At 50.5% G+C, this 19,160-nt stretch overlaps 1 long non-coding RNA gene across 2 annotated transcripts in view; it reads right to left on the bottom strand.

Moving 5' to 3' along the window:
• Positions 1-8,845: 8,845 nt before the first annotated feature.
• LOC115277912 overlaps positions 8,846-19,160 on the bottom strand; it is a 13,899-nt gene continuing 3,584 nt past the window's right edge. Inside the window, exons 2-4 of one of the 2 annotated variants that reach the window (XR_003902581.1) lie at positions 17,760-18,143; positions 16,308-16,460; positions 8,846-9,189 (exon numbers count right to left, since the gene is read on the bottom strand). This is a non-coding gene — a long non-coding RNA (uncharacterized LOC115277912). The remainder of the gene's footprint in view (positions 9,190-16,307; positions 16,461-17,759; positions 18,144-19,160) is intronic. The other variant, XR_003902582.1, reaches the window with a different exon arrangement.

Genomic DNA, 19,160 nt, shown 5'->3' with positions numbered 1-19,160 from the left:
CACGGCCACCAGCGGCGCCACCGGGGGTCAGCAGACAGAGGCGTGCCGTCCCTCGGTATCGGGCAGGCCCCCACTGATTTGCTTCTTACCCGTTACCAGAAAAAAGAAATAATAATTAAAGCTTTCAGCTCAAATCCCGTAACAAAATGCTGTCAGCTGGGCAGCACAGACCACAGAGAGCGACTTTTCACAGTTCTGGAAGCTGGAGTCCCAGACCAGGGTCTGGATGGCTGGCTTCTGCCTGTGTTTTCACACGGTGGAGAGGGAGAGAGAGAGGCATCCAGAGAGAAAGAGCAGGGGAGCACCTTCTGGAATGTTCCTTCCTCTCAAGGGCCCTAATCGCACCACCAGGGCCCCACCCTCATGCCCTCCCAAAGCCACCATCTCCTAAATAGCACCACGCTGGGGGACAGGCCTCCAACGTCTCCATTCCAGGGGACACGCTTCAGGCCATAGCAGATTCTCCGACCCCCCACCTGGTTTTCTAGAGACTTCCGTCGAATGCCATACTCCGTTTTCCTTCACTCTTTTCTCTGCGCTGGTTGGACTGATTCCATCGGGTGCCTCAACCGCTTTAAACAAGAAGGCGTCTCAGATCAAAGGACGTCTCGGTGCAGATCCGGTTTGTTACGAAGCCGGTGTGGGACGTGACAGCAGTCGCCGGTGTGGGGCAGCGCACCAGCCGCGCCCGCCCGCCCTCCTGACCGTCCTGCGGAGCGGCGGTTACGGTGAAGTCCCTCAGAGGCATCGCTGTGTCTCGGGCGCACGCTCTCTCGTCCCTGGGCATCGTCCCTCCAGAAATCCGAATCTTAGTAATTGTTCACTTTGCTTCTCTTGATGTAAAAGGGGTTTTCTTTTTAATCCTAAGGCGGAACGGAACCACGTGTGCCGAGGACGGATGGGGACTGTTGGGCATCTGTTTGAGGAGCCTCCCTGGAAGTGGTGTCCCTGCCACGTCAACCTTCCGGAAGTTTCCCTCGAGTTCGGGACCGCAAACCCCGCCAGCCCACAGTCCTCCCTGCGGGCGGCGGGAGCCACTCGGGCGAATTTCAGCAGCAAAGCGATTTACTCCGAGGACGTCGGCCAAGCCGCAGAGACCGAAGCAGGACGGTGGCCGCGGGGGCCGGAGGGAGGGAGGCTTGTGGGCGCAGAGCACTGCAGGCGAGAGGAGCTCTGGCAGGGGCGAGGGCCGCACGGCACCGGGACGTGCCCAACGCCGCGGACGGTGAAGATGGGAGGTGATGTGTTATGCGAGTTTTAGCACAACTTCTGAGAGGTGTGTGGGATGGGAAAGTGTCCAGGACGACCGAAGCGTGGGGCTCGGCACACGCGCAGGAGGGCAGGGCGGGTCCCCTCCTTCCCTGCAGCACGAACCGCAGATGCCAGGTCTCCTGCGGCTGCTTCCGTTGTTGGGCCCGGGCCACCCGCCTGCAGCTGACTTGAGCCGAGCCTGGGGACTCGGGTCTCCGCCCTGGTCGGCATCGCACCAGGCGGGGAGCGAAGCTGCCTACAGTAGGGGCTCCTCCGCTGGCAGAGGGGGGCTCAGGGGTGGGCGCCACGTTCTTGTCCCATTTGTCACCTGCCGGTCCGGCCGTGGGACCCGGGAGGCAGGCAGCGTGCACCTGGCGGGGAGGCTGTTCTTTCCCTTCCCACCGTCCTCTGCTTTCAGGGTCGGATAAGACGGGACGCCATGAAGCCACATCGCTGCGGCCCCCCCTCCAGGAGTGGCTGAGGTGCGGACCTGCAGACCTGGGACGGGGACGGCGCAGCGTGACATCCCCGCTGCGTCCGAGACACACGTGCTGCTCACCCCTGACAGACGAGGAGACCCAGTGGAGATGCTGGAGAGCCAGCTCAAGGACACACGGGTTTGTTTTATTTTTTATTATTTAAAAAAAATAGTTTATTGTCAAATTGGTTTCCATTTTAGAGCAGAATTTTGACCCAGGCTGTCACTTTCAGGAACTTGCAAAATAGCGTGTGTGCACACAAGTGTGCGAGGGTGTGTGTGCACGTGGGCAGCACGGGCACGGGGGTCGCCCAGGGGTACCTGTTCCCGTCCCCAACAACACTGTCACAGATGTGCTTGGGAACTTAAAGCACACACTAATGGATGTCCGCACACACTGAGGTTGAAGATCCATTACTCCGTATTTTTCTTTATGAGGTTTTCCCGTGACTCGACGTCCCCATTCACGGACGCCTGGGGGAGCGGGGCAGCTGGACACATCCAGAGGGGAGCGGTGTGACGTGCAGCCCACAGAAATCCTGAGGGGCAGCGAGGTGAGGGGTCAGGACCTGGGGTCTGGAGCAGCCCCGGGGACGTGAACCCCGTCTGTCACTCATCAGCCACGTGACACGGGCAAATAACGTAATCTCATGGTGTCTCCGTGTCCCCATCCACACTGTGGGGATAATAATTGCATGACTGACTTCATGGGGCTGTCCTGGGAGCGGACGCAGTAACCCAAGTCCGCGATCTTCCGTGTCATCCAATACGGCTCTGGGACCCCTCATTGGACAACAAGAAATGAGGCCACCTGTAGTTTCATGATATTACAGTGTGCGCTTGCACCATTTCACTGTAGAAAGATTATTGCTTCGGCAAAGGCTGCCCAGCCTCAGAACATGTAAGGAGCTCAGGTCACGAGGTGAGAAGCCGTCCACGCCCAGCCCCCCACCACGCGGCGCTCCATGAATGCTGCTGCAGTTGACTGGTAGGAAACCCCAGAAATCGAGAGAGCACATAGAGCTAGACAGATTTGTCTGTAAACACACACGTGTATATGTGCCCACTCTGGCGTGTCCTCCATGGCCTGTGTTCTCTGTCTCATCCAAATTATTTGGTTTCAGGACACCTGGGCGCTCAGTCGGTTGAGCGTCTGACTCTTGATTTCGGCTCAGTCATGATCTGGCTGTTCGTGCAGAGCGTGGGGCCTACTTGGGACTTTCTCTCTCTGACCCTCCCTTTTTCTCTCTTTTTCTCTCTCTCCAAAATAAAAAAATAAAAAATAAAAGAATCAAAACTATTCTGTTTCAATTTCCCCGGACAGTAGCAGGGATGACCAGGGACAATGGCTTTCTACACCAAGTTATATGGCCATCTGCGTTCTCTAACAGAAGCGGGGGCTGGGCGCACATGACCGGCGGACCCAGGGCAGAGGCCTCTGCTGCTGGGCGGACGTCCAAGGCCCTGGATCTCATAAGCCTCCGCTCCGGTTATCCTGGGGAACCCGGCAGCCACAGGGGCCGTGGCGTTCCGAGAAGCACTCATCACTGAGCTACACCAGCCCTGGAGGTTGAGGTCTTGTCTAGGCAAAAAGCATATTGCTAGAGGATTATTATTTTGTTTATCTCAAAGTAAATATTTTAGACGATCTCATTGCAAAAAGAAATTGCCCGACCTTGACATCTGTAAACATTGGTAATCAGAAATTTGAAGTCTGAATATTTTAGTTCATTTCTCAGGTTGACGATATGACTGATATCCCAAATAGTAATCTTTCATGTTACTTTGAAATTCTTAAGGAAAATAGTCAAATTTTATCCAGAGCATGTTTCTTTCTTTCTATGTTTATTTATTTTTATGTAGAACATAGGTCTACATAACCTGTGCGACATATAATCTGTATTACACCAGCTACATGACTTCCACATCTAACTTAAATGTAATTGTAGGGGTGTCTGGTTTCGGCTCAGGTCCTGATCTCACAGACCCCGAGTTCAAGCGCCACGTCAGGCTCTGCGCTGACGGTGCAGTGCCTGCTTGAGATTCTCTCTCTCCCTCTCTCTCTGCTCCTCCTGCGATCTCTCTTAACTTTCATGAAAACCTGGACTGATCAACAAAAGTATAAGTGAAAAGAAGACCAAATACACGGACGCTGCATCAGCCATTCTGCCTCTTTGTGTGACTCGAGACTCCGATGACCCATCACGGACAAGACGCAGTTCATTCCCAAACCTGACTTCAATGCTTCCCGTTACATGGACCTGTGAGCATTTCTTTTAAAGTAGTTTTATGTACGTGTCAAAATCCAGTTTAACTAATGTCTCTTACTACACATCCTGTAGTGTTGACACCAAACTTACCTCCACGGAGAGGGACAGAGGTGAGAGAAGATTTGAGGGTACTTTTTTTTCCACTTTTACCTGAAAAAATGTTTGCTTTGATTCCTTTTCATAGTGACGGGCGCCCTGCTTTAGGACTTTAGTACACACTCACCCACCGAAACAGGACAAGCCTCCCTGGTACTTGTGTCATTCCCTCCCAGACGTGTGTGAATTTAAGCAGACGCAATGTGGTGGGTTTTTTTTTAAGTTTATTTATTTATTTTGAGAGAGAGAGAGAGAGAGAGAGAGAGAGAGAGAGAGAATCCCAAGCAGGCTCCACACTGTCAGCACAGAGCCCGACATGAGGCTTGAACTCACGAACTGCAAGATCATGGGCCAAGCCGAAATCAAGAGCCAAGTGCTCAACTGACTGAGCCGCCCAGGCACCCCCGCCTGGACATGTTGTGATCAGGAAAGTGCCGCCCAGGGGTCTGGGGCAAGACGGAAGTAAGACATGTCACCCTCTAGGAGAGAACGCAGCAGGGCATAGGTCCAGGTCTTCCATCCTGAGCATTTCAAAGTTAAGGCCCAGTGGGAGGGGCAAAAATGAAGCCCACCCCCCCTCAGGGAGAAGGTGCTTCGGAATCTGACTCTGTCTTGTGCTCTGGACTGTCGGCTGCTTCAGGGCACTGCCTGGGAAAGGCCTCCTTTCTTCCTTCCAGGAGTTTTTAGCCCGGACCATGCTGGAAAGCTTGTCAGGAAAAGTGTGGAAGACCCGGCGTCTCCTGGGAAATGAATTCCTTAGTGAAATCCTTCTCCGAAGGGCGGAGTCCCTGACGCCCAAAGGCACCCAGGCCTGCTCGAGGTCACAATGGCTTCAGGTCCCCCCCAGCCCCTCCCCCCCTCAGCTCCTCCCCACACAGCAATGCCAGGAAGGAGGAAGTCATTCCTTCATCCTTAACTGGGCCCTTGCTAGAAAGGGGATGGTGGGCGGTGTTTCCGGATAGCCAGGTTAAAAGGTTTCTACATATTGCCCCAAAGTAGATATAAAGAGTCTTTTCTTGAGAAATCGTCTCAACATTAAAAAATAAATTTACTGGGGCGCCTGGCTGGCTCAGTCGGTTGAGTGTCCGGTTTTGGCTCAGGTCATGATCTCACAGTTTGTGGGTTCGAGCCCCACGTTGGGCTCTGTGCTGACAGCTCAGAGCCTGGAGCCTCTTTGATTTCTGTGTCTCCCTCTCTCTCTGTCCTTCCCCCACTTGTGCTTTCTTTCTCTCTCTCTCTTAAAAATAAATAAACATTTAACAATACTTTAAAAATAAAGAAAAAATAAATTTATTCCCCTGATATGGGTTGAAGACTTTGTTTCAGATTACACCCCTAAAAAATGACCTCGTTGTTAATGAGGTTACCACAAGTAATGGAGCTGTATAAGGAAATTTGCTCCGTTGTATATATATATGCTGTCACGGTGTTTTGGCTCCGCGGAAATAGACAAGAGGCCCGGCTTTCCCCCAGATTTTATGAAATGTTTCAAAGATATAGAAAAGTAGGAAGACCCTGGACTCTAACACAGACCCTCTGCTGGAGCCGCCTTTCAGGCCACCTCTCTGTCTGTCCCACCGTTGGCTTATCCATCAGCCCACCTTCAGGTCTTGACAGCAGGGACCTGACCCCAACTGCCAGCCACGCCCCCTCGGGGGGTGGGGCGATACCCCTCTGTTGGGCCCATTTAAACAGCACCAAGGTGGGGCGCCTGGGCGGCTGAGTCAGTTAAGCGTCAGACTTCGGCTCAGGTCATGATCTCATGGTTTAAGCCCTGCATCGGGCTCTGTGCTGACAGCTCTGAGCCTAGAGCCTGCTTCACATTCTGTGTCTACCCCTCTCTTTGCCCCTCCCTCACTCATGCTCTCTCTCTCTCTCAATAATAAATGAAACTGTTAAAAAAAAACAACCCACAGTAAGAAGGGACATGACATCCCGGCAGCCCCTGGTGGGCTGGACGCTGACCATTCCCATCACACACCTCCCCCCCCCCCCCCAGCTCTGTGCCCAGCTGACAACTATTCGCCATGGATCTTATCCAGACAGAGTGACCCAGGCACTCTCCGGGTCAGCCTGGGAAATAGCTCTGGAAGCTCCAGGCTTCCAGGGAAGGGGCTCTCCGCGCACCTGGCACACGGGGCCCTCACGAAACTCAGGTGCTCACCTCATCCCACCTCTGCATCCCTAGCATTCCGATAGCCTCCCCCCTGCTCCCCAGAGCAGGTCTTTCCAGGCCGGGAGGCCCTCGGCCCCTCCTGGTGAGCACGCCCCGCTGCAGACAGAGTCGCCCCCTCGGTTCTCCGCAGGTCAGGCCGCCGGTGGTGGAGACGCTCAGCCTCACACACGCCAGCGGGGCGGCCCTGGATGTACGTGGCGGGCACTCGGGTTGCCAGCCTCTGTGAGGCCAGCTGGAAATCTACGCCCCCGACCCCGCCAGGCAGAGCGAGGCTGCGGGAGGGACGTCACATCACCTTGTTAGGAATGCAGAGTCTCTCTCTCCCCAAGCAGGCTACACCTGTGCCAGGACCTCCACGGTTCCCGTGCACATCAGAGCCCGTGAAACTCCTCCCCTGGCCGGCTCCACCCCTCACCTGCCTGACCCCACCCCTCTCCTGGCCGGCCCCACCCCTCCCATGGCAGGCCCCACCCCCTCACCGGCCCATCCCCTCACCTGGCCGGCCCCACCCCCTCACCCGGCTGGCCCCACCCCCTCACTTGGCTGGCCCCACCCCCTCACCTGGCTGGCCCCCCTCACTTGGCCAGCTTCAAGGTTACCTTCCCAGAGGCGGTAGCAGTAAGCCCATCACCCTGCTGTTCCTTCCTCACTTGTGTCCCTATCTGGAACCCAATTTTTCATGTGTCTGCACGTCTATTTTCTGTTCAAGCTTGTGTGTAGCCACCACAGCGGCAGAGTCTTTTTATGTCTCCTGATGATTATGATCCCAGAGCCAAATGTAACACTGTTCGTTAATTTCCGAATAACACTCCTGCAACGCTCGTGCACATTTATCAAATAACATCTTGAATTAAGCACACCCTTTTTCTTTTTATAGACCTCCTCTCTCCAACTAGATCTGAAATCTTAAAAACCCATTCCTCTGTTCATTTGCACTTGTCTTGAGTGCCTAGCTTGGATACTTCTTGTGTATAGTAGGTGTGCAATAAATTTAACCTGGTGGTGAGCCAGATTTTTTGATTCAGTTCATTTTTAAGTCATTATAAATTCAGCATCCGATGTCCTAGGGAAAAACAGAGAATGTGCTGTGACTCCCAGACCTACAGAAACACAGATGATCAGAACTGCTCACCTAACAGGACGGGTAATTCTGGAATTTGCTTCTATTTCTGACCCTGTCCACCAAGACAGAGAGACCCTGCCATCATGTAGGGTCAGGGGAAGGCAGACGTCATGGAATTTCTCCTGCCTTCTGTGATTGCTTATTCTGGAAATGTCCAAGTCACTACTGTAGACGTGAGTGTGGCGGTGGGTTTTTCCGGGATGGGAGTCTGTGGGCTTCCCAAGTGGGGATCAAGAAGGATCCAGGAACTTCATGTTCCCTCCTGTTCCACCTTCCACCTGTCAGCTTAGCTCGCAGAAAACCCTCTTGGCCGTTCAGGAACGCCTTCCTTTGGAGGACGGTAGAGACGGTGGGAAGTGTCATTGGCCGCACTGGACAGGAAGGACGACCAGAACTTCAATGGTGCTCGTAGCTGAAGGATCGCTGTGGACCAGCCACAGACACAAGCCTCAGGGTCGGCCACCTCTTCCTTAATCCCCAGACAAACGGAGCGGCTCTGTTTCCCACCGCGCCCTCGAACCTGGCACTTGGCGCTCAGAGGCAGCAAGAAGGGGACGGGTGCCCCTCTAGAGGGGGCATCGCAGGTTCTCTGACTCAGGTCTGCTCCGTCCTTGACTCCGTCTGGGAAAGGTCTGAGCCTCGGACAACAGCTGAAGAGTGGACGGGCACACGGCAAATAAACCCCGGCCTATTATGCACTATTCAAAACAAAACTGCTGGGGGTGGGGTGGGGGGAGATTTACGGATTAAAAAGCCATCTAGTGTCCTGGACATTCAGGCAAACCCTCTGCAGGGAAGGAGAGGGGAAACTTTGTGAAAGGGACTGAGGCGGCAAACGCCGGCTTAGAGAGGGAAGGGGGACACTTGGGGCCGGCTCCCCCCTGCCGGGGGCTTGATGAATAATCCCCGAGCCTCCAGCTGGGCCAGTGGGCCGGGCTCTCCGCGGCCACCGGCCCCAGCTCTGCGATCCAGGCCCAGGCGGGGCTCAGCCGTTCCAAACGCAAATGAGGGGGCCCTTTCCACGGGGCCCAAAGGGGAGGATTAGAGACAGGGTTCAAAGCTCCAAAATGGCTCCTTCACGCTTTCTTTTCTCCTCCCCCCCCTTTATTTTTTAAAGGGGCCAGAAATATGGTTCATTATTATCTCAAGTTATTGCTACAAAGAATTTCGAAATTAAAAGATAAGCACACTGAGGAAGCTAGTAATTTTCATAAAAGAGAACTTAAAACAGATGTGCCCTCTTTAATCGAAGCATGCTTGAAAAAACAGAACTGCGTTTCTAACGTAGCAGGGGACAGTCACATGGCCGCGCGCTGGTCTCCCGAGGACCCTGCGTGTGACACGGTGCGGCCGGAGAGATGGTACTAACGTGCTAACTCTGCCACCAACGGCCAGGAAAGCCTTTCATCTCCCTGCCCTGGGGTAGATGACCCGCATCTGTGCACCAGACCTTTGGCTGACTAGATGATTTAATTTTTTTTGAAATTGTTAAATAATCTGCCGTTCAGTCTGCGTCCATGTCACACAAACCACTGACCTTCTCTGGAACGAAACCAAGATGTTGTCAACAACGTAACCCTTTTCTTCGGCTTGTCTCGAGATGCACTTTTTCACACGCTCGGTCCAACAGCTGACGGCAAACACGTTCACTTGTAAAGGATGCTCATTTTTCCTCGCAGGCTGTTGAAGGGTCGGTCACTAGGCTGGAGCCTTCGCTCAGTCTCCAGAGTGGTCGTGGCTTTGTGTCCGTTCTCACCAAGCCCCCGTTTATTTCCACTCCTTTCCTGTGTGGCGGCTTTTAGAAATACAAGAGGGGAAGGGAAGTGATTGTTCTGTGATTTTGTAAGTGGAGAGACCAAAGCCGATGAGACCCACAATAAAGCTGGAAACTAGTATCATAGATAAACATTTAAACAATATTTAAAAAAAAAATTTTATGTTTTTAATATATTTTTGAGAGACAGAGAGAACGTGAGCAGGGGAGGGTCAGAGAGAGAGATTGGGAGACACAGAACCGGAAGCAGGCTCCAGGCTCTGAGCTAGCTGTCAGCACAGAGCCTGACACAGGACTCGAACCCACAAACCGTAAGATTATGACCTGAGCTGAAGCCAGAAGCCAGACGCTTCACCGATGGAGCCACCCATGTGCCCCTTAAACAATATTTAGAAATAACAAGTCCACTTGCAATGGCGACCTCTGTGCTCCGTTATCCTATCTCAGAACTGTGTCCTGGAGGGCTCAAGGGGTCTCTCGGGTTAAGGAGATCACTGTGGGGCTTTTGTGGTTGTTAATGTTGTTATTTTAAGTATTTCTATTTTCCACAGAAATAACCTAGTGTTCGAGTGTGTCCTCAGCGAGTGGCACCTAGCTCCAGGGCATGGTTTAACCAATATCTACTGATTAGGGATAATTGGATGCTTCTAGAATTACTCCGTTTCCTCTTTTAATTTAGAAATTGAGCTACCCAGGTCAGTTCCTCCCGGACCTTTTAGAGTCCAGGGAACTTTCTCCAAACCACTATCCCGTCCATCCTCCACCCAGACTTCACCTAGAAGCAGTCCAAAGCAATGGGAACGACCGGAGGGACTTTAAAGTTTGGGTGTTACATTTTTGTTGTATTTGCATTAATTTATTACTTGGGCATCTACATTGTTTCTTTCTATCCTTTATTTTAACACTTAAGTAACTCACTTTAAGCAAGTAGTGTGTGTACAAGGTAGCAAATTCAAAAGGTACCAAGTGGAAAGGAAGCGGCCGTCCCCTGCCCCGCTCCCCGCCAGATTTTTCCCCGAGCTCTGTGCACAGACTTCCATCCTTATCATTTTCTTATGTCTTTCCAGAGACATCTTCGTCCCTGTATTCTTCTAAATATTTCTGTCTCCTATGTATTCTTCTAAATATTTCTCCAATAGCATCACACTAATTGCCCTGTATTTTTTATTCTGCTAAACCCTGGAAATTTAATTTTAGAACTTGTTTCAAGCATTGGCACGTATCACAGAGGTCATAGAGGAGTTACTGCATATAGTGAAACATAAGAATGAAACATGGTGTAAAAACTGGAAGTCTCCCTCCTACGCCGAGTTTTCTTCCCCAAACGACGGCTGGTAATGCTCTGTAATCGATCTCTGCGTCTTTTCCTGTCGGTTTGCCTCGATATGTGTGAATCCATCCACAAAGAGAGGATGTCTGTGACGTTTGTGTCCTCCTCCATCCCACGGAGCTTTTCTTGGGGGCACCGGCAATTCTAGGTCCATCCTGCCATCATGCTCAACGTCTCTCCCTCACGACCCACATCCAACCATCAGAAAGTTCTCCCAGCATCAGTTTGAAATATTTCTAGAATCTGAACTCTTCATCTCTGCTACTGCCTGACCTGAGCACCATGACCTTTCACCTAATCGTTGCCGGGGCTGCTGGCCGCCGTGGCAACCGGATGTCCCACTCCCCCCCACCTTACTCTCCCTTTGGAATGTGATCAGCCATGTTGGGACCCGATGGGAGCTGTTTAGACGGATCACCTACCATGCGGAGGATGCAGAAGAAGAGGTGGGAAAACTGGGGTCCCCACAGACTCTGAAACCATTCTCCCTCCAGACTTCTTGTTAGATCACCTTGAATAGTCTGTTACCTGTAGCTCAAGGCAACCTAACTGCTGAAACTAGATTGTAGAAGTTACCATGAATTGTTGTGTATTCCATATGCCATAAAACAGTTTATTCATAAGGATCTATGTGAAGACAGCTATAAAAATTATCCACAACCTAAAAATCCCACATTGTGGAGTATAACCCGGGAAGCCACCCATCTAAAAATATTTTATCCAGAGTATTTAGAGGTTGGGTTCTTTTTATAACGGTGAGAAGTTGGAAAGAATTCTATGCCCGGGAGCTGAGGAATGCTCTGGCATTATCATGACTTACCAGTATAATTGAATATGATGGAAACATTCAGATTACCAAGCACAACAACTACATTAACACAGGCGAAGACTATATAAAAGTAACATTAAGGTGAAAAAAAGCAAGATAAATTGTGTCTATATTGCCGTAACTCTAACAGGATAGATTCATAAAGTAAACTTACATAACGTTGGATTTGTTAAAATAATATTTTCTACAAAACAATCTGCATATAATTATATTTTAAAATTCTCATTAAAGTGAAAAATCCTGATCAGAATCAAAGGAATAAAGCATTCTTCTTGTTTGTTTTTTAAATTCCATGCTTTTTTGTTAAATATTAATATCTTTTGTGGTAGGAAGATTTTAATAGTAAATCCAAATAAGGACTGAGCATGTGGAAGGTGGTGGGGTGTGGAGGTTCCAAATGTAAACTCTGCAGTCAGATCATCTGTGCTTGGGTCCCCTCAGTGCCACTTACTGGTGTGTGACACTGGAAAAGTCACTCAACTTCTCTATAAATCAGAGATAATTATGATGATAAAAATGAAGGTGATGGTGTTGATGATGATGATGGTGGTGATGGTGATGGTGGTGATGGTGATGATGATGGTGATGATGGTGATGATGGTGATGATGGTGAAGATAATGATGATGCTGATGGTGATGGTGGTGATGGTGATAGTGGTGATGGTGATGGTGATGATGGTAATGATGGTGATAATGGTGATGGTGGTGAAGATAATGATGATGGTGATGGTGATGGTGGTGGTGATGATGGTGGTGATGGTGATGGTGGTGATGGTGATGGTGATGGTGATGGTGATGATGGTGATGGTGATGGTGATGATGGTGGTGATGGTGATGGTGGTGATGGTGATGGTGATGGTGATGATGGTGGTGATGATGGTGATGGTGATGGTGATGATGGTGATGGTGGTGGTGATGGTGGTGGTGGTGATGGTGGTGATGGTGGAAATGGTGGTGGTGGTGATAGTGATGGTGGTGGTGGTGGTGGTGATGGTGGTGATGGTGGAGGTGATGGTGATGATGGTGGTGATGGTGATGATGATGATGGTGGTGATGGTGGTGATGATGGTGATGGTGGTGGTGATGGTGGTGATGGTGATGGTGGTGGTGATGGTCATGATGATGATGATAGTAACCACATAATAAAGTAGCTCCAAGTATTAAAATATTTTGTAAATATAAAGGTAGTTGGAACAATGCCTTACCTATACTAAGCTCTGGGAAAACAAAACATTATTTTATTATGTGGCTAATGAATAACTTAGATATTTAATGGTTAAACATCTTAGTTCTGGAGGACCACTACTTTCGATGTCAATCTTCATTGTATAATACTTAAGGGCCAGATGCAGAGCGGACTGACAGTCAGTAGACAAAAGAAAAAAATGAATATAATCTGGCCCCCATTACATTAGTCTTTATAGCAATGCAATCAGAAATATAAATGCCACTGTTTTCTTTTAATGAAAGAAAGAGCCCATGACAGAGGTCATAATGGAGCTCTGACCAGATAATGGGCATTACGTCTGGGTAGTTCATAAATCAAATGTATTAGAATTTTCCAGAGAAACAGACTCATAGGATGTTTATTTACTTACTTATGATAGATTTATTATGGGAACTGACTCATGTGGTCCCGGAGGCTGGAAGTCACATGATGTGGCACCTGCAGCTAGAGACCCAGGAAGGCTGGGGGTACAATTCAGTCTGAGGCCAAGGCCTGGGAACCACGGAGCCAGTGCTATGCCTTCCTGTCTGAGGCTGGAGGCCTTGGGCTGGGGCTGGGGGGCTGAGGCACAGTGGTGCCGTCCTGGAGTTCAAAGACCCAAGAGCCAGGAGCTCGTGTGTCCTAGGGCAGAAGATGGACATCCTGGCTCAGCAAGAGAGAGAAAAGTCCCCCCTTCCACAGGCCCCCAAGGACTGGATGGTGTCTGCCCATTCTCTTTCCTCACATACCCACTGATGTGCAAACGTCTTCCGGAAATACCCTCCTAGACACACCTTAGCCATCTGGGCATCCCTTAGTCAAGTGAAAACTGACTAACATTAGCCAGCACACCATAGATGAACATTCGAAAGCTTTAAATGCGTTTCTCTTACATGTATAGTGCTAATGGCAAGTTTGCCTATTGGGGGTTCCTATTTAGCCACCTTTATATTACAAAAAGAGATCGAATAAATACAATGCTTTCCTGTTATCCATACTGTCTCAGAGATTGTAGAAGGATTTTAAAAAGTAGCAGGTTAATCATTTTGGTATGCTAAGGGGCTTGTGGGGACATTCAATTTCATAGCTCATACTTCATGAAGATCTACCATTTTTAACATTTTTAAACTGACGGCGTCCCGGCTCAGAGACGGTTCACACCTGAGTCCTGTGTCATAATCTCATCCATCTCTGGGGACAGAGGTTAGAGACGTGTCATAGAGGATGTGAGTTTGCATGCCCGGAGCCAGCCAGCAAGCAACCCTGATGAGTTGGGGCTGGGGAGAGGGAGCAATGCCAAGGACACAATTCTCACCCGCGCCCCCAAATTTCCAGGTTCAGAAACATTGGCCCACCCACTCCTGTCTGAACCGCTCCTGTGTGGGTCACATGCAGCCAGAAGGGGCCCGTGGTGGGTGTGCCGGCGCTGAGCGTGTGTGAGGGGAGCCTTGAGCGGAACCCGCGAGCGTGAGGCACACACCGCCCTCTTGCCCTCGGTCTTAGTCTCACAGACAACGGGGCTGGTCTGGGACTCCTTCCCCGCAGCCCTCCCGGGCCAAGGCCAGGAAATGAGGCGTCTTCCTGCGCTCTGGTCCCAGGGTCGGGACCGAGTCCGGCACACGGGTCTCCGGATGACTTGCTCAGCTAACTGAACGTCGACTTCCTCCCGAGGAAGACTTTGTGTCGTGTTTTCTCTCTGAAGTGATGGGTAGACCTTGGTTATCATGAATTCTCTACAGGAAGGGGCTGCTTAGAAGTGGTAGATGTCCCTTCTGCCGAGATGTGAGTCCGTGGGTGGTGTAGACAACGCACATTTATTTCCTCAGATTTCTGAGGATCAACGTGGTAGTTGGGGCTGGTGCTTTGAACGGGTGCCTCAAGATCTACTGATGAACTAGGGGGGCCGACGGGGCGTCCTCCCCCTCTTACCCACACGGGCAGCCCGGTGCCGTCAGCACCCCCACTTTACAAACAGGCAAGGACACGCGGGGTAAGAGGTAAGTAGCCCGGCCACGCGGTGGGAGAGCGCAGCGGCCCGGCCCCACTCTCCACGCCCACGGGGCCACGCGGCCACTCTGCGGTGGGGGATCCTGACAGACTTCGGAATCAGCCAGCTCTGACTGTAAAGGAGGCTCCGCCCACCATTTTCTCTCCAAGTGTCTGTGAGGAACAGGAAAGACTAGCAATACCGCTTGCTCGCATTTTTGTCACGTGGACTTAAGATGTCACGCATGGGGTTCTGAGCGCAGCGGTCAGCATTCCGCAGGAATCTGACCACTCCTGCCACTGTTGGTGGCACCGGGCAGAAACCCTTACGCCGGGCCACTCACGGCGGCAACCCCCAGCCCACCAGCTGGCCCAGCGAGGTCAGCTCTCGCCTACCGGCCTACCCAAATCTAACCTGCCGCAGCAACGGTTTTGCCCAGAAAAGTCTCATGGTTGAGCAGCTTGACCAATCACAGGGCTCGGATCCATGTGTTTCTGAAGGACGCATTTTTTGTTTTAAACAGCCTTCACTCATGTTTTTACCATTTTGTTCACTTGTATGAATATGTCCTGACAATTAGGTTGAACCATTATTGCAAATATGTATCCCTTGTTCTCCGGCTCACCGTGAGAGGAATATAGGGTTTAACCACACCTCAGTCACTAGAACGATGAAAATGTGAGCCACACGACAACTAACATTGCCAGAGTCCCCAGAGGATGAGATCTGCAAACCCACGTCGAGATCTACCACGCTGATAGTTGGGGTGCTTATTCTGTCTGTGTAGACATTTTATTGCAATTTGTAGACTTGAAATCATGTGAGTGAGTAAATCGTTAAAAATAAGAAGGTTTCATGATTTGCCTCACTCCCTCTCCGCTCCCTAACTCTTCCCTCCCTTCTCCGGAATCCTGAAAACAAACTGAGGGCTGAAGGGGGAGGGGGAAGGGAAGGGGGGAGGTGGTCATGGAGGGGGGCACTTGTGGGGAAGAGCACTAGGTGTTATATGGAAACCAACTGGGTAATAAGCTATTTAATTAATTTGAAAAATGAGAAGATTTCTATTGCTTGGATTACTGGCATTTTATGGTGAATTTCAAGTTATGCAGAAGATTTCGTGTCTCGTGATAGTGTTTATCAGCCTTGTCATACCTGCTTCTAAAGGACAATGGAGTTTGTAAATCAAGGCGAGCCTGTGGCACGGCAGACATCGAAGGGAGGGATAGGGAAGAAAACCGGCATTTGGTTCTCGCTCTTGGTCGCTGCCTGAACTCTCATAAGGCAGTGACTATTCTTGAACCCTAGTCTTCTCATCTGTAAATATGAATAATCTGTAATTCCCAAGATTCTGAGGATGACCCGAGATTGTATCACCGAAGATCTCAACAACTATCAAGCATGATTTACAGCGGCTATAAAGAAAGACGGGGGACGTTGGATGGTCTTTTCCCAGGGCCCCGTGGGGCCGGCCACATGGATGCCCATGAACCAGAACAAACACCTGCTGGCTTCAGCCCCTGAGTTCTGTACTGTTTGTTCCAGAAGTCGGTTTAGCTGGACTAATCCAAGCAATATCAATTCTGTGTTATATATAAATTAAGCAATTAAAACATTTTAACTTCCTTTTGCCAGGAAGAAAAAATATTGCAAATATCTGGCCTTCAAGCGTCACAGATGTGATCTTTTTTAAAAGCCCTAAAATTATACTGATAACCCCAGAAATTCCTAGGAGGTATCGCACATTACGGTCCCGAGTGGTGGGTGGCCAAGAAAGGGGCCCATTTACCTTTATGATTTGTAAATCTGGCTTCGTGCCTGGGCTTCTCCCAGGGCAGCAGGTGAGGGTGCCTTTTTCTGTATCTGCTCCAAGATCTTAGAAATGTAAGCCACTCGGTAGACTCAGTCAACGCTTGTGGTTCGGACGCTCAGTTGCGACTTCCTAATTTAGAAATGGGCGGAGTGATCAAAGATTAGTTGTTTGATGAGTCGGGTAGATGGTTGATAAGCTTGTTCACACAACGATTAGTTCTGTGCTCTGGGTTTTCTGGCTACAGACAGATTTTGGGTCTGGGTGTTTTTGTTGAGCACTGCGGCCGTCCAGTGAAGAGTGTGTGTGTGTGTGTGTGTGTGTGTGTGTGTGTGTGTGTGGCTTGTGAACACAAGAATTAATGGAAACCACTCCCAGCTTCCATTTCAATTAGGGCAAAGAGAATGCCACCTTTACATTTCACACACTTGCCCCCAAATGACACCTTTAAAAATTCCAATTTTCAACTGTCTGCAGTCACAAAAAGAATATTGTTAGAAATGTTTAAATAGCTTGGTGTGTGAGGTATAATACATGCCTACAAAAGTGTATAAAAATAAGGTTTTTGAAAAAACCTCAAGCCTGACTTTGAAAAAGTCTATATTAGAAATCTCCCAATTCAATTAGGCATTTTATTATTAATGGAGAGCGCACGCTGGCTGAGGGAGAATGGGTGTCGTTTGAGTGGGGAAGTTCACAGACATTTCCAGGGTCCAATTTCCCTTGTGGGATAATGGCACGCATTAAGAAACGGGGTCCTTACTGAGCATAATGGTTAGAGAGGGACCCGGCACCTGGTTATGCCAATAATTGCCAGCCCCCCAGGATCCCAGCTCAGAAATTTTTGTGTGTTCTCAGGAGAGAAAAATGAGTGATCATCAAAGACAGTGGAGCTCAGCAGGACTGTCATAAGCCTGAAGTTACAACTTAGACATGCAATAGAAAATATCGCCGGTACCTCTCCAGCGCCTCGCCTGCAGTAATTAAAAACTTGATCCCTGCTGTTTCATCATCTCATTAGCAATGGGGGTACAAGACTTTTATCCTTGTTTGTCAGAATCAAACATACCGGGGTACTCTGATTATAAATTGATGAAAGTAAAGTCAAACTTTTAAATAAGAGAAATGACTGTTCACAATGTTTTTTTAAAGCTGATTAAAGAGATCCATTTTTCCTATAAAAATAATCTCTCGGTCTGGCCGCAGCTGGCCGAGGTCATCTCCAGGATTGCGACACGCCACGCGTGTCCTGAAGGGGGTTTGCTTTGTGAGAGGCTCTGATTTAAAATAAATATCAATCCTGAAAACTTCCTGAAAGCGCGGTTACAAAGGATGTCCTCCTTTTCATGCCTTTTGATGAACTTGAAACACCTCCTACCCTCCTCACTGATGTGGGTTCTGACGCCCTTTACAGAGGGCGCCTGGCCTCACCGTTGAAAACACCAGGCAGGCTTTCTGTGTATTTTAATCACTGTCTTTGTAAATGAGGACAGCTGAAGGACCCAGGGTCTTTTCTAGGCAGCTAACTTCTCCAGTGCCTGCATCCAAACCAGGAAATTCCCTTCGGAGCCGGGGTGCGTCCCGTGGGTCTCAAGCATTCTACGCTCCGTCTCCTCCGCGGCTCCGGAGTCGAGGGCTGAGCCACGCGGCTGAGCAGCGGGAAGTTTCCGATTTGCGGGATGGAGGAGCTCAGAGCACATTCCATTTCACTTTATTCATCTCAGACGTCTTCCATCCATAATTAATGCGTCATCTATGCGTTAAAAGCGTATTCCGACTTCCTGAGGGCCAGGCTCCCTGCCTCTCTGCCGGCTGCTGGGGACACAGAAAAACAAACCTGAGGTCCCGCTCTGTGGCACATGCACTCGGAGGAGAGCTTGGCTGAACTGTTTGAAGAGCAGAGGAGCTTGAGACGTAGAACAACAGGGTCGCCCGGGGGGCTCCGTTGTTTGACTCTTGATTTCGGCTTGGGTCGTGATCCCAGAGTTGCGGGATCGAGCCCCACGTTGGGCTCTGCACTGGATGTAGAGCCTATTTGGGATTCTCTCTCTCTCTCTCTCTCTCTCTCTCTCTCTTACTCCCCTTCTGCCTTCTCCCTCACTCACACACTCTATTTTAAAAAATTTAAAAATAAGGGAAACAGTAACAATCAAATCTAGCCTCTGCGCGGTCCATGTTCCGGTTGGAACCTGGGATGCGCTGTGGGGTGTTGTGTAGCAACTCCAGTGCCTGCCCACTAGGAGCCCAGATGCCCGGAGCAGCCCACCTCCGGTCACGACGGCCCGAACTATCGCCACACACTGCCCGCTGCCACCAGGAGGCAAATCCACCCAGTTGAGAGGCCCTGGGCCGGTGGGTACGTGCTTACCCCACACGGTGTGGAGGCGCGGGACCCTGAGGAAGGGACACACGTTTCTCATCTGTCAACACGTGGTTTCCTCTCCCTGGTGAGGTGGGCGTGGGGGGAGATCTTTCTTGCTGTATACCCTTTTACTTTTTTATGTTTATTTATTTTGAGAGAGAGAGAAAGCAGGGGAGGGGCAGAGAGAGGGAGAGAGAGCTCCAGGCAGGCTTCCTGCTGTCAGCACAGAGCCCGACGTGGGGCTTGATGTCCCGAGCTATGAGATCGTGACCTTGGCCGAGATCGAGAGTCAGATGCTCGCCCGACAGAGCCCCACGCGCCCTGCGCTCTCCCCCCTGCACCCTGCCCCCTGTGCCCTGTGCCCTGTGCCCTGCGCCCTCCCCCCTGCACCCTGCGCCCTGTGCCCTGTGCCCTGAGCCCTGCGCCCTGTGCCCTCCCCCCTGCGCCCTGTGCCCTGAGCCCTGCGCCCT

The sequence above is a fragment of the Suricata suricatta genome, chromosome 14 (assembly GCF_006229205.1).
Source record: "Suricata suricatta isolate VVHF042 chromosome 14, meerkat_22Aug2017_6uvM2_HiC, whole genome shotgun sequence".
In the NCBI taxonomy this organism is placed as follows: domain Eukaryota; kingdom Metazoa; phylum Chordata; class Mammalia; order Carnivora; family Herpestidae; genus Suricata; species Suricata suricatta.
Note: the sequence above shows the minus strand (reverse complement) of the source record. Positions and strands in the feature narration are given on the sequence as shown.